Genomic DNA, 12,536 nt, shown 5'->3' with positions numbered 1-12,536 from the left:
GGACCAACCCCCAACTAAATCAATCAAGCCAGGGCTTTATCAAGCAAGGCCTTAAAAATCTCTAGGAATGGAGATTCTACCACCACCCTAGGTAATCCATTCCAGTGCTTCACCACCCTCCTAGTGAAATAGTTTTTTCTACCTCCCCCTCTGCAACATGAGACCGTTGCTTCTCGTTCTGTCATCTGTCACCACTCAGAACAGCCTCTCCATCCTCTTTGGAAACACCCTTCAGGTAACTGAAGGCTGCTATAAATCCCCCCCTCCCCCACTTTTCTGCAGACTAAATAAGCCCAATTCTCTCTGCCTCTCCTCATATATCATATGTCATGTGCTCCAGCCCCCTAATCATTTTTGTTGCCCTCCACTGGACTTTCTCCAATGCGTCCACATCCTTTCTGTATTGGGGGGGTCCAGAATTGGATGCAATACTCCAGGGCTGTGTCTAGACTGGCAAGTTTTTCTGCAAAATCATCTGCTTTTGCGGAAAAACTTGCCAGCTGTCTACACTAGCCGCTTGAATTTCCAAGAAAGCACTGACGATCTCATGTAAAATCATCAGTGTTTTTCCGGAAAAACTATGCTGCTCCTGTTCGGGCAAAAGTCTTTTTCCGAAAGACTTTTGCGCAAAAGGGCCAGTGTAGACAGCATAGTACTGTTTTCCGCAAAAAAGCCCCGATCGTAAAAAAGCGATCGGGGCTTTTTTGCGGAAAACCGCGTCTAGATTGGCCACGGACGCTTTTCCACAAAGAGTGCTTTTGCGGAAAAGCACCCTGCCAATCTAGGCGTGCTTTTCCGAAAATGCTTTTAACGGAAAACTTTTCCGTTAAAAGCATTTTTGGAAAATCATGCCAGTGTAGACGTAGCCCAGATGTGGCCTCACCAATGCCGAATAAAGGGAATGAATCACTTCTCTAGATCTGCTGGCAATGCTCCTCCTAATGCACCCTAATATGTCAGATTTCCTCATCTCCACAGGTCACAACCAACAGGACTTTATAAACACAGAGTCTCTCCTTCTCTCACTCAAGTGTGCTGCCTCCTTAGAGCTTTCAGCTATGAGGATTCTCCACCTGCTCCTTGTTTTTTTCTTCTTGGTGTACCGGGCTGCTACAGGTAAGGTGGAAATACAAGCCAGGCATGGTGGAAGGATCTGTCTTTGCACCTCTCGAGGATGGCAAGCATGAACCTGCTGTCTCAGAGTGCCACCTGCTGACCTTCAGTGACATGGCAATAAACCCAGTTTAGGGGGGAGGGATAGCTCAGTGGTTTGAGCATTGGCCTGCTAAACTCAGGATTGTGAGTTTAATCCTTGTGGAGGCCATTTAGGACAAAAATTCATCAGGGATGGTACTTGGTCCTGCTGTGAAGACAGGGGATTGGACTCAATGATCTTTCAAGGTCCCTTCCAGTTCTAGGAAATGGGCAATCTCCATTATAAAAATGGGGTTTCCTAATTAATTAAGGGGGCAGACCCAGGGCTGGCCCACAACACTTTGGCACCCAAGGCAGGGAGCTCAAATGACGCCCCCATACCCTCTTTTCTCCTGCCTGCCTGTTATGTCTCCTGTGCCCTCCTTCCTCCAGCACAGCACTCCACCATCTCCATGCAACTAGAGCAGTGAGAATACATATGCACCAGCAGCAGACACAATTTTCTACACTCTGGGTCCTCGTGGTGTTCCCCCCCCACACACACACACAGTCTGGCACCTGAGGCGGCCGCCTCAGTTCGCCTCATGGTAAGGCCAGCCCTGGGTAGACCTTCCACCCCCACATCAAAAGAAATTGCCTGACATTTCTGATGCACAGTCCAATGGCAGAGCTCAGTTTCCAGGTGGGTCCAAATGTGGCTAAAACCTTTTCCTTTTGTAAAATTGTTCTTTTCTCTTTATGGACAATCATGTGTTTGCTTTTGATCTCACTTACCCCAGTTTTAAACCCGTGTAACGACAATGGATTCTGTAAAGTTACACCTGTTGTAGGCTGGTCAGTGTAAGAGGGAGGAGAATCAGGCCTTTGACCTTAAAGCCGATTGGCCTCATTTCCTCTGGTCTCCTCAATGTGGATGATGAGTTTCAGAGCAGAGGGCAGGGGTCTAGAAACCAGGAAGCTCCACAGGAGGTGTTAGATGCTGTACAGCCAACCTGTGACTGAATCCTGCTCCTCTGATGACACAGAGGGAAAAGATTTGTAACCATCATAAGAAATAAAGATCCACCTATGAGCTCATTGGAACCAACAGAGATGGATGGTCAATGGCCTATAAACACCTACGTGTTGAAATAACATGTGATAGAGATATTTTTAAAGTATTTTCGTTTTAGTTGGATTTCTAGAGGAGAGTGATAGAAACAGTCCCCCTGCCTCCCACCAGTACACACACATCAGCAAAACGACCTCGAACCACTTTGCTTTTATTAAAAGGAAAAGTAACGCATTGTATAAGGGGGATGCTTGGGTTCTCTTCTGCAATGCCTTCAGCTCACAAGGGTCTTTACAGCCCAGATAAACAGCACTTTAGCATTCCACTGAAGCAGGGTTGGATGATTTTAGAAGCACGTGTCTGCCTGCCAGATTCCCGGAGATCCTGCCTAGACAATCAGTCAAAATCTCGCCTGCACAAAGAAAAGAGAATCAGATGTTTTGATGTCTGGCATAGAACAGGGTTAATATGATGTTTGACTGTAAATCAAACAGCGCAGCAGGAATTGCTCAGTTAGTCCATGGAGGAGAAGGTTCCTGGTTAACTCCAGCACTGGTAATTCATTTTCCCTACTGTGATATTCTGTACAGAGTTTAACTGGGGATAGTAATATGAATTAGGGATGCAAAAGGTTAACCAGTTAACTGGTTACCTGGTAAGTGTTAGCTTTACTTTCATGCTTATCCAGTAAAATGGACGGCCAAGCCCAGGGAGAGCAATCCCCCAGCTGCAATAGCCTGACTGGCAGGACCCTAACCATGGTGGGCCCGGTTGGGTGGGAGCAGCCTTCCACAGTTAACCAGTTAAATTATTAAAAGTATATTGTTTATCGGTTAACTTTTTTAATGGGCATTTACATCCCTCATATGAATCTAAACAGGTTGAATGGCTACCCTATAAAAATGACCCTGCAAAAAGAACATGATTGGGATGCCACAAATTTCTCTGCACGCAAAGCAAATCAGTCAAGAGAGTCACCTTGTAGCTGCTTAGTCTGGACACCTCAACCCTAGTTCCTATAGACCCCAGGGGCTCTCAGTTTCTCATCACCTGTCCTTTATCTGGGTCTCTAGTGCTTTAGTAGGTGGGAAAAATCTCTCCCCTTCCCAGATACTTCTCAGGGAGCTGTACCTCATGCAACATAAATTTGACCAGACTGGGAATTCTGTATAGTTTGAAACAAGCAGAGCAGGAATAAAAGGGGCTGCAGTTTTAATCAAATTAACTTTATAAAGGAGCCTTCATATTTAAAACATTTTTAAAAAACCCTTCTGAATAGTGTTCCCATTGATGTCACTGAGGTTTTTATAATTCCTTCCCTTGGTCTTCAAAAGGGGGGGACTATAAAAGGTTAAGACTCTGTAATGAGCTTCTTTAAGGATTGAAGGATGTACCAGCTCTGAAATGGCTTTAAATCCTCAGTGATGCTGTTTTAATCATTTTTTTTAAATAATGGAGATTACCTATCTCCTAGAACTGGAAGGGACCTTGCAAGGTCATTGAGTCCAGTCCCCTACCTTCTCAGCAGAACCAAGTACCATCCCAGATGAATTTTTGCCCCAAATCCCTAAATGGCCTGCGTAAGGATTGAACTCACAACCACAAGGATTGAACTCACAACCATGGGTTTAGCAGGCCAATGCTCAAACCACTGAGCTATCCCTCCCCCACTAAAGGCTAATGCTGCATCTAGACTGGCATGATTTTGCGCAAATACTTTTAATGGAAAAGTTTTTCCGTTAAAAGTATTTGCGCAAAAGAGTGTCTACACTGGCACAGATGCTTTTGCGCAAAAGCATCCATGCCAGTGTAGATGCTCTCTTGCGCAAGAAAGCTCCGATGGCCATTTTAGCCATCGGGCTTTCTTGCACAAGAAATTAACTTGCCTGTCTACACTGGCCCTCTTGCGAAAGAATACTTGCGCAAGAAGGCTTATTCCTGAGTGGGAGCGTCAGAGTATTTGCGCAAGAAGCGTTCTGATTTCATACATTAGAATGTCAGTGTTCTTGTGTAAATTCTCGCAGCCAGTGCAGACAGGCGGCAAGTTTTTGCATAAAATCTTGCCAGTTTAGACGCACCTTTTGAGCGAACACATCCAATGATATGCCTGTGTCACCCACTGGTCAGTGTTTGTTACACATCCCCTCTGTGTCTTAATGTGATGGAATGCCCTCTTGTATTTAGACCCTACTCATTATTGTAATAATCTTTGTACAAGGAATATGCCTTGTGAGGTATCTATCTATTCCTAGTAGATGTTGTTTAACACCCTTCTTAGTTATTAATGGACTATAATTCATAATCCTCCTGTAAGATCAGTACATCAATCTACTTCTTTTCAAATACAGAAGAGGAATACTTATTGAACACTTAGGGTGTATCTAGACTACAGGGTTTATTTCGAAATAAAGTGGCCCTTTTTTGAAAAAACTTCCCCTGCATCTAGACTGCTGCCGCGTTCTTTCAAAAGTAAATCGAAAGAACGCAGCCATTTTTTTGACTGCAGAAAACCTCATTTTATGAGGAATAATGCCTTTTTCGAAAGTGCTCTTTTGAAAAAAGGCGCTGTGCAATGCAAACTGTGCTTTTTCAAAAGAGAGCATCCAGTCTGCCTGGGTGCTCTTTTTTGAAAAAGTGGCTTGCTTTTTCGAAAGTACTGTACTGGTTGTAGTCTAGACGCTCTTCTTCAAAAAAGGCTTTTTCTTTCAAAAAAGCCTCTTTCGAAAGAGGCTTGCTGTCTAGACGTAGCCTTGAGGGTTTCGCCTCATTGTTAACATTTTTACCACCATCTAGGAATGAAGTCATTGCATTGTACAGATTTCTTTTCTTCTTGATATATTTAAAAATGCCTTATAATCCTTAGCTCTGTCAGCCTATGGAGTCTTCGCTAATGTCCTTAGCTTCCCTTATCTTATGGCTACACTTCATCACTTCTAATTTAGATTGATTGCTACCTATTTTCCATATTTCTAATTTGTTGTAGATGTTATTTATTTCTATTTTTTTCCTTCACTTCCCCTGTAGATTGATAGAATAGACATAGTCCCTGCACTTTCTCCTGCAGACATTTATTTTCCTGCTAGATTGCTGTTTTGAAATATGAAAACAGTGTAGACAATGGGATATTTGGGTTCCAATCCCTGTCCATATATGAAGCTCTGGCTGCATAAGGAGTTTGTAAAAACACCAAAATGGCCTAGGGAAGAATTCTCCCAAAGCAGGAGCAGCACATGGCTACCATAATAGGGCAGCCGAGCCATAATAGGGCTGTGCTGTGCCTGTTGCAAACACTGGAGTTGGAATGGTGCTGGAAACATTGCTGGAGGCTGTCAGGCCTATGGGGGCAATCCCCGAAGCACTGAGAACTATGCAGAATCTGGACTGTTCCAAGCTGCGGATTAGCCTATAGGAAACATGGGTAAGGAAGGTGTAAATAAGAGCAGCCTTTGGTGGCCTTCTGCTCCTTTGTCCTTTACCACTGGACTGTGCTACAAGCACTGAACCTTCAAGAGCATTAAATGACAGCTTGGATATTAGGGAGGAGCAAATATTTGTTCACACTGCAATGTTTCCCATGTGGAATGTTGAACTTACAATTTACAGCAGCTGTATCTTCGAGAGCATATTCCAACCAACTTATAATTGTCACGACATGGTCCACTGACACAGATACCCCCGCTACGTCTACATCGTCTCCTGGAGCTGCGAGCCTCAGAGGATCCTGCACAAAAGAAAAGTGTCTTCATCATCATTCTTCAGAACAGGATAAACACGAGTGGTGCTTCTTGGGTGATGGGTAAAGCCCTGCAAATCTGCGGACATCTGCTTTATATCTACAAGTATCCACATTTGCGGAAGTCAATGTGGATAGCCATGGCTCATTTTTGTGGCTACAAATGTGGATGCAGATATACATTTTGTATCCACACGGGGCTCTCATGACAGGCATTTCCCATTCACCGAGACCTGGGGAAGTCAGCCCCATTATTTCCCAATCTCACACTATTATCACAATCTCAGCACTATTTCCATGGCTACCTTTCTCTCCACATGCAGTGTCAGCCTCTAAGAAAACAGCTGAGTTAATTAAACAGGAGCACTGACTCTCAAGCTGCAGAGGTAAGAACCCTCTGAGCACAACTGTTGTTCACTGCCTCCTGAGTTTAAGGACTGGAAAGCAAATAGCTGCCTACATCACCAGCTTCCCTGAGTGGCTGCTACGCTGGCCCTGACAATGATGTGCCAGGCAGTATACTCAATGGAATTTGGCCAGGTAGGGTTGAAATGGCTTAGCACTGCATTGCATGATGACACAGTTTCAGAAGTAAGGGCCCCCTTCTGGTCTGAACACTTGCCTGACTCTGAGAGTTGGCCCAGATTTTATTATGAAGATTCACTTGGGTCTAGCATCTTCACGGCCATTCGCTAGTTTGTGTTTCTATCTGAAGGGTCATTGTTTTGAAAATACAGCTCAAATGTGCACAGCTAAATCTTGTAGATTTTTTAGGTTAGACCATTTAAGCTGGAGGTTGTTGGGCAACCTAAATGGATACATTGTCGTGTCAGCAAAAACGGTCCCACTCATGGGTGGCAAGTGTAAGAGGCAAAGGAAGGCATTGCCTTCTCTGGGTCTTAGTGCTCAACCGCTCATCCCTTTCTATCCCTATTCTGACTCTCCCTGCAGGCTCCCACAGCAGGCTGTGGCAGTCTGATGAGTCTTCCTACAGCATGGATCTAGTAACTTAAAAGTGGAAAACCTTCCAGCTTTCCAGACCATTAACTGATAATGAAGCTCTTTAACAACCTGGAGGCGGAGCTCTTTAACAACCTCCTTTGCCAGCCTGGAGGTATATACAGTATTGTCAATTTCTGAATGTACTGACAAAAACAGTTGTGCCTTACATATTTACTCAGAACCTGTTAGTCTGCAGGCTAACCCTATGTTTAAAATGAGCTTTAAATATTTCATTAGTTTGTTGCTGAAGATTATAAAAATCACATCTCTAAAAAAAAACCCGTGCATAGATTTTTAGATGCACAATCCGAGTATTCAGCTTTAAATGTTTGGATCTTCAGAAACACAATTTTTAAAATAAATTCTTCGAAAGACCTCCTTTATCTAAAATACACATTTTAATTTGAATTACAATAGCACAAAAATTTGCTTCCAAAGTCGTCTTGTCAATCCTTGCTGTAATTTTTCTCCCTTCATACCCCCTGTTGACGAAAGCCCTTAAAGGTACAAACCCTCTTTTCTTCCAGATAGTTGGACAAATTAGTTTCCCTTTCTTTATTTCTGACTATCTGATGAATTAGTTTTAAGAGAACCCTCCACAAAAAACAGTACCTTAGTAAGATATAAAATCTGATGTTATGCTTAAAATCTCTGGAAATACATTTTAACATAAACATATGGTGAACTTTCATAAACATGTCTATTTTTATGTAGATTACACAAAATAAATTAGCAAATAACATTGTTATGACACTAAACCACTCTCACGGATTAATTTAAAATAATATCTTTGTCATAATGTGTTAAATATGCAGTAATCGGGAATGATTACTTTATGAAGGCTTCAGAATTCATTTACAAATAAAATAAGCTTAGAAATACAGATGAAAAAAAAATGTAAAACAGAAGAGCTGCATCATGTATTCCATAATATTTAATGTTGTATTCATCAGGACAACTGACTTATCCTCACTACAAAGTTTTTGCAGATAAATCTCTGACCAACTTCAAAAAACCTGAGACTGACATTTTTTATTCCCAAATCTAATGTGTTTAATTTAATGCATGTCCCATCTGCACAATCTGGCATGCAGGGGAACATATGCTCCATGTTCTTTAAGGAAAAAACTGTAGAAGAGTTTTCTTTTTCAAATGTCATTTGCTACATTTGCGTTCAGGATTTTGACTGGAAGGGGGTGAGCAGGGAGGAGGAGGGAAGAGAGGAGGAGACAGTGGAGCTGGGCAGGGCCTGTGCAGAGTTGGGATTGGGCCTGGGTTGGAGTAGGAGTGGAGTTGGAGTGGGGACAAAGGGTGGAAAACTTGCTTCTCCAAGTAGCAGCTTCACCCACCACTTATGGTCCAACTGCTTCCAGCCCTATGCACCTTCTGTTAGATCCAACGTTATAGTGAAAGAGGTTGCCTAAGCTTCATTTTTCTATATCCCATCTGGGTGTTCAGGACTGTGACGGCCTGTTATAGGAAGACTATGTGTTTTGCAACTCCAATGTGGGGTGATTAAATTGCAAGTCTCAGCAAACTCTCAGGAGAAGATGGAAGGGAATTTTTTGGATAGGTTATCATTCAATCAAATCTCAATGATTCTTATTGGGAGCAGCAAAGACACATCTCTGATTTCAGGACAAACTTTCTAAAATGTCACATGTTGTCTGCAAACTGAAGAGGCGCTGGAACTCCTCAGGGAAAAGTCAGAAACTTGTGACTAATAGAAAGCATTGGACCGTAGTATATGTCCCCAGCTACCCCCATCTCCCCTTCCTTTTCATTTTCATCTTACCTGGGGCACCCAGCAGCAGCACGAAGATGAGAGCAGAGAGCAGATAAAGGATCTTCATGGCTCACCGTCAGCTGGGAACTCACCGTCACTAGAGGGAACAGACATCAAGACAGAGAGGAGACAGAATGGCCTTGTATTTCTTGGACACTGAGGCGTGTGATGTGCTGAGCTCAAGAAGTATTGTTCTAATCTAAGTTACAATGAGATGTTTTATAATAAGAACATAACATTAGAGTGGCCCTATTGGGTCTGACCAATGGTCAATCTTGCCCAGGATCCTGTCTTCTGACAGTGGCCAGTACCAGGTCCCCAGAGGGAATGAACACAGCAGGCAACCATCAACCTCCCCTGTCAGCAGGCAATCATCAACCTCCCCTGTCACCCTTTCACAGCTTCGCACAAAACAAGGCTAGGGACACTGTGTCTCCCCATCTTGGCTATTACCTATTGATGGACTGCTCCTCCATGAATTTATCTAGCTCTTTTTTGAATTCTAAATCTCTGAGGGTATGTTTACACTTGCACCCTATTTCGAAATAGGGATGCAAATGCAGACATTCGAAATTGCAAATGAAGCCAGGATTTAAATATCCTGCGCTTCATTTGCATAATCACGTTAAGGCGCTATTTCGAGTTTGCACTATTTCGAATTAACAGATGCTGTGTAGATGCGGTTATTTCAAGAGAAAACCCTTCTCTCGAAATAACTGTTAAACCTCATTGTACGAGAAATAAGGGTTATTTTGAGAGAAGGGTTTTCTCTCGAAATAACCGCATCTACACAGCGTCTGTTAATTTGAAATAGTGCTAACTCGAAATAGCACCATAACGTGATTATGCAAATGAAGCACAGGATATTTAAATCCTGGCTTTATTTGCAATTTCAAATGTCTGCATTTGCATCCCTATTTCAAAATAGGGTGCAAGTGTAGACATACCGTATTTTCCGGCGTATAAGGCTACTGGGCGTATAAGACGACCCCCTAATTTTTTAGTTAAAAAATTTAGTTTGCCAGAGCAAAGCCTCAGAAGCGCGGCACCCCACTGCCGCTTCGGCTTTGCTCCCGGTGCCTCTGGTCTGCTGGGGACCATCTCCAGCAGACCAGGGACACCGGGAGCAAAGCCTCTGAGGATGCCCCGGTAGCATGACAGCCCCGGCGCGCCTGGGCTGCCCCGCCGCCTGTATACCCGGCGTATAAGACGACCCCCGATTTTTGGAGGATGTTTTTTAGCATCAAAAGTCGTCTTATACGCCGGAAAATACGGTACCCTGAATGATAATCATGATTGTTCTCAATATAGATCCATAGAAATACTAGAGAAATACAGTGCTATAAGGCAATACACATTTTAAAAACAGACATTTTGTAACTAATTGTAATTCACTAGTTTCTTAAATTAGGTTTCTCATGGTAATCTCATTCTCCTTAGCCAAAGTACAGACAGGAGAATTATGAAAGATGGAATGCATTTCGTTAACCAGTAGAATTGAAAGCAACTAAGAAAATACAGAGAGCAAAATAAAAGTGGTTGGATGCTCATGTTTATGACATTTATAAGAATAGATTCATTCATCATGTGATATTGCAGTTTATCAAGAGATAATAAATCATATCAATTCATTCCAGGTCTTATGATAGTCATGTTTCTCAATTAAACTTTACCTAAGTTCTGAACAATGCTGAGCAGGTGACTTTGGTACCAACATGGAACCCTGAAACCTTAAATGCAGATTTGTTTCCATTTCTAATTAAGCTGATCACCAGTGAAATCATTGGCATGGATGTTGGAAACTTTCAGATAAGTGGGAGTATGGCTAAAGGGGAATGCTGAGAAATTGTAGTGCTAGGAAGCTGGGGCAGGATGAACAAGGAGGACTAGACTAAGCCATGTGTCATGCCTGTACACGGCAGTGATGTGGAATCCAGTAGGGTGTAGACAGAAGCAGAGGCCAAAGGGAGGCAGAGACAAAGGTGGAGGAGAGAAAAGGGGAAGGAAAGAAGGAGGAGAGAGGGAGGAGCTGCAGGAGAGAGGAGCTTCCTTGGTTCTGCATGAGTGCTTCTCAGCACTGACAGCCTGGGAACCAACCCACCCTACCTGTCACTGTTTGTACTGGTGCTTGCAAAACCCTGGGCTGTCAATGTCAGAACACAATCTAGCAGCACCTTCTCTCCTCCTTTGGTTCCTCCCCTTTTCTCTCCTCCCTCTTCTCATTCACCTCACTCCAGCTTTGAATCCTTTCTTGAATTCCACCCCTTTCTTCCCCTGCCCTTTGCCCTCCTAATCTCTTCTCTGTTCAGCCTTCACCTTAACCCCTTTATTGGTTTCTGTCTTGCCTGCTTACTCTCTCTTTCTCCTCACTTTTGCTCCCCTCTCCACCTTCTCTCTCATTCTTTCTCCTTTTTCTCGCTGTCCTCATCTCTGGCTCCAAAGTCCTCCCAAACTGCAGTGTAGTGTTATTTAACCAGGAGGTGATTAACTAACACAACACTACAGGAGAGATAGACTGGGCATTCAGATAAGTAGGATTTCTGGATGTAGGGAATTCAGACAACTGGAGTTACCCTGTAGATGGTTTTCCCTCAGTTACCTTTAAAATATGAACAATCTTTTCATTGGACTAAGTACAACAAGTGCAGTTTTGCTACTTATCCATTTAAATTGGCATGATGGTGTGTCCTCCCGCTCAGCCTCCCAGTCGCCTAGAGTGGTTGCTAGAAAATTCATGCAGGTAGTTCAATAGTGGCTTGTTCTCTCTCAGGATTTCACAGCTGTCTGCCTGGATACGACTTTCAAAGGAGAGTTAATCAGTGATGATCAGAAATGTGACTTTAGTACTCACCAGACAGGGGGTGCTCTCAGGAGCCAGCTGATGACAGTCCCACTGAACAGAATGAGGCTTTGAAGAGAACAGCTTGTTTTATACCATTGCTGAAGGGTTGGTTTCTTCTTGACAAAGCAGCTATGGATCAATCAGAAGGTGAGCCCTGCTTCTGGGGCAGATGTGAAATGTGCAACCGCCGTTTGGAGGTTGGAATTCTTGCAACCCTGGCTATGGAAAATTCCATGGTCTTTGTGCAAAATCTCTTGAGCCACCCCAGGTTGTGTAATACACACTCGACCACAGAAATTTGTGCAAAACATCTTAGGACATATAACAACCACCTCTGAACAGCAAGGGGCGTCCTCAGACCACTGTCCATAAGCCTCCCTGCCTCTCCGTTCTTGGCCAACATCTCCACGTCCTCCTCCAAGTGGCAGTTTCTTTGTTAGCACCTTGTGCTTCGTGCAGAAAGATCTTTCTTCTAGTCAGGAGGGATTCTATATGTAAAGTTCTTTCATGTTCCTGGATGATTCTTTATGTGTTTTACATCTCATCATGCAGCAACATAAAGCCACTTTACTCATTTGCATGGTGCATTGCTAATAAAGTGGGTATCAATTAAATCCATGGTAAAACAAATCATTCTAATGCCTCCGTATCACTAGGTGAGGAATCTCTACATTTCATTTGTAAAATAGTAGAATTGAATGAAATATTTCAAAATACTAATAAATAATAGCAATAATTAACAATACAAATGTTAAGTTCCCTTTGCAGGTCACTCCTTGTTTACAGATCATCCCCTCCCAATCTAAAATACATACTAATCACACACCCCACAACAATAACATTAACACAGGAACCAATCCCTGCATCAAACTCCACTGCCAATTATGTCCACACATCTACCCTAGTGACACCATCATAAGACCTAACCACATTAGCCATTCCATCAAAGGCTTGTTCACCTTCACAT

The 12,536-nt window shown here is 43.1% G+C and overlaps 1 long non-coding RNA gene across 1 annotated transcript; it reads right to left on the bottom strand.

Annotated features, from left to right (window-relative positions):
* Positions 1-2,400: 2,400 nt before the first annotated feature.
* On the bottom strand, positions 2,401-11,736 carry LOC102456597 (uncharacterized). Its single transcript, XR_332968.4, has 4 exons — positions 11,579-11,736; positions 8,737-8,824; positions 5,801-5,927; positions 2,401-2,618 (listed from the first exon to the last, which is right to left on the bottom strand). It is a non-coding gene; the product is annotated as an uncharacterized LOC102456597 (long non-coding RNA).
* Between the last annotated feature and the right edge of the window lie 800 nt (positions 11,737-12,536).

Source organism: Pelodiscus sinensis, chromosome 3, assembly GCF_052426305.1.
Source record: "Pelodiscus sinensis isolate ZL-2025 chromosome 3, ASM5242630v1, whole genome shotgun sequence".
Classification (NCBI taxonomy): domain Eukaryota; kingdom Metazoa; phylum Chordata; order Testudines; family Trionychidae; genus Pelodiscus; species Pelodiscus sinensis.
This window is presented reverse-complemented; position numbering and strand designations above follow the sequence as displayed.